This window comes from Leucoraja erinacea, chromosome 8, assembly GCF_028641065.1.
Source record: "Leucoraja erinacea ecotype New England chromosome 8, Leri_hhj_1, whole genome shotgun sequence".
NCBI lineage: Eukaryota > Metazoa > Chordata > Chondrichthyes > Rajiformes > Rajidae > Leucoraja > Leucoraja erinaceus.
This window is the reverse complement of record NC_073384.1, coordinates 52,498,430-52,501,348: the sequence shown is the minus strand read 5'-3', so window position 1 is coordinate 52,501,348 and position 2,919 is coordinate 52,498,430.

Here is a 2,919-nt window from a genome sequence, read left to right as displayed (position 1 = left end):
GACCCGGCATGGGGGTGATTGCTGTGAGGGAGGGGGAGGAACAATGGACAATGGGGACCCGGCATGGGGGTGATTGCCGTGAGGGAGGGGGAGGAACAATGGATAATGGAGGACCCAGCATGGGTGGGGTGGGGGGGGGGGGGGGGGGAACTAAGGGTGAACTTCAGCGGGGAGGGGGATTTGTAACTTTGTAAGCACCCTTCATGGATGACTATTGCATACCTTAACAAGGTATGCAAGCAAAAGATTTCACCGTGACTTCTCACATGTGACAATAAAATTTTCCTTCATTTATTCATTCATTTCAGATGAGCTGGTAAAGATGTAACGAGCTTTATAGGCAGATGCAAGAAAGAACTATTAACAAAAAATGTTTTGAGGAGCCATTTGCAGACAAACACTAGCTGGATAATGGATATCTGGCTGTGGTGCAAGAAGGTAAATGGATAAAGGATGGATGGATGTAGATAGAGCAAGCAGAGGAAGTTATTGGAGGTGTCAGCGTAGCATGGTAGGTTAATGGTTAGAGTTGCTATTGCACAGCACCAGAGATATTTCCTATGTCCCAACAAAAGGCGTGCTGGTTGGCAGGTTAATTGGCTGCTTTAAATTGCCACTAGCACAGGCATAGCAGGAGAGTGGGAGGTTAGGGGAAGGGTTTGGCCTGGGCCTGATGGGGGTGCAAGAGGAAATGTACGATTAATATATATGAGTGTTGGATAATCAGTACAAAGGTGTTGGTTTGAACAACTTGTTTCTGTTGCGTATGACAGCTAAGGGTGGGTAGAATGCTGTTAGAGATGCTAATTTACTATCTTAACTGGTTGGTAGTAGAATGGGGTTTATGTAAACAGGTGAGTAGCAAGTAAATTATGGACAACTGGTGGGCGAGCAGGGATTAGATGCCAATGAATGGTCACAGCCTAAAGCAGAGAGAGATGTTGGGTGGACAGTCTAGCACTGGTGGCTACCAGTTGGATATTGGGGGGGGGGGGGGTGCTATCTGACTAAGCTTTAGGGCACGACCAGCTGTTGGGTAATCAAGATAGAAATTAAAAATAACTTTGGAGATGTGCATTGAGAATGTTAGTGGTTTGTGGTATAATGCTGGGATGGGTAGAACAATAAGGGGAAGATTGAGGAATGTGATGTAGTCCAAGATAGAAACATAGAAAATAGGTGTAGGAGTAGGCCATCCAACTCAGTATCCTGTACCTGCCTTCTCTCCATACCCCCTGATCCCTTTAGCCACAAGGACCACATCTAACTCCCTCTTAAATATAATCAATGAACTGGCCTCAACTACCTTCTGCGGGAGGGAATTCCAGAGATTCGCCACTCTCTGTGTGAAAAATGTTTTCCTCATCTCGGTCCTAAAAGATTTCCCCCTTATCCTTAAACTCTGACCCCTTGTTCTGGACTTCCCCAACATCGGGAACAATCTTCCAGCATCTAGCCTGTCCAACCCCTTAAGATAGGTAGATAAGAACTGATTAGGTGCTCTGGAGCAGCAGGGTTGCCAGACCTGGTAGGCAGGTCCTTTTTTCCCCCTAGAGTCAAGCTGGCCTTGAGCTCCTGGATGATGGAGCAATACACCAGAATCCCAGAGCCAGAATATGATGATCTCTTGCTCCCTTGATTGGCTGCCTTAATGGACATATCAAATCAAAATAAGCAATGCGATCCACTTTTAGCACCTTCTCCCTGCTGGGTGTATTAATAAATGTATAAATCTCATAAATTAAGGTAGCAGTCTCAATCTCATTGCAAATCTTGTGCTTTTCCTGCACTTTCACTGGGACTGTAACACTATAAAGCTGTAACACCATATTCCTCACTTTTTTTTCTTTGCTTGCGTATGACTTGATTGCACTCTAATGTAGAGGATGATTTGGGTGTGTAGCACCATACGATTTGCACTGCAGCTGGGACGTGTCGCAATAATAAACCAATGTCATAAAATGTTGGCGTAAACTCAGCGGGACAGGCAGGCAGGCAGCATTTCTGGAGAGAAGGAATGGGTGGCGTTTCGGGTCGAGACCCTTCTTCAGACTTGACGACCCGAAACGTCACCCATTCCTCCTCTCCAGAGATGCTGCCTGTCCCGCTGTTACTCCAGCATTTTGCGTCTATCTTCGGTTTAAGCATCAAAGATCATGGAGTGGCTCCGCTATATGATCTTTGATGGCTCCGCTATATGATCTTTGCTTTGATCTGCAGTTCCTCCCTCCACATAAACCAAAGATCCTCTGCTATAAGTGTTCAAGAAGGAACTGCAGATGCTGGCTATAAGATCTTTGACATAAACCATGTGATGCAAGCGTCAGCAGCAGCAAGTGACCAATCCAACGTGGCACCAATTGCAGCGTTTGTTACTCCGAGAAGAGAAGACAAAACCAATGACACCGCTGAGTATGTGAACACTCCCACACCATGACACCGAGCCCTGGGTTATGGGAACACGATGCCACAAGAATGGAGAGGAGGCGGCAATGTGAGCCCTGGGTTAGTGGCTCAGAGGGACACCTGCATCTTGGTTGCTACCTGGGGGCTAGTGGCTCAGAATCAGCGGCTAGAGGCAGGGGGGCTGTGAGCAATCAGATCTGCAGTTGCTGTGCACCGGAGGTGAGTGGCTCAGTGGGACATCAGCGTCTGCTGTTGCTACCTGCACCAGGGGGCTAGTGGCTCAGCTTCACATCAGCATCTGCTAGTTGCTGCCTGCACCAGGGGCTAGTGGCTCAGTGGGACATCAGCATCTGCAGTTGCTGCCTGCACCCGGGGCTAGTGGCTCAGTGGGACACCTGCATCTTTGGTTGCTACCTGCACCGGGGGCTAGTGGCTCAGCGGGACATCAGCGTCTGCAATGCTGCCTGCACCGGGGGGCTAGTGGCTCAGCGGGACATCAGCATCTGCAGTTGC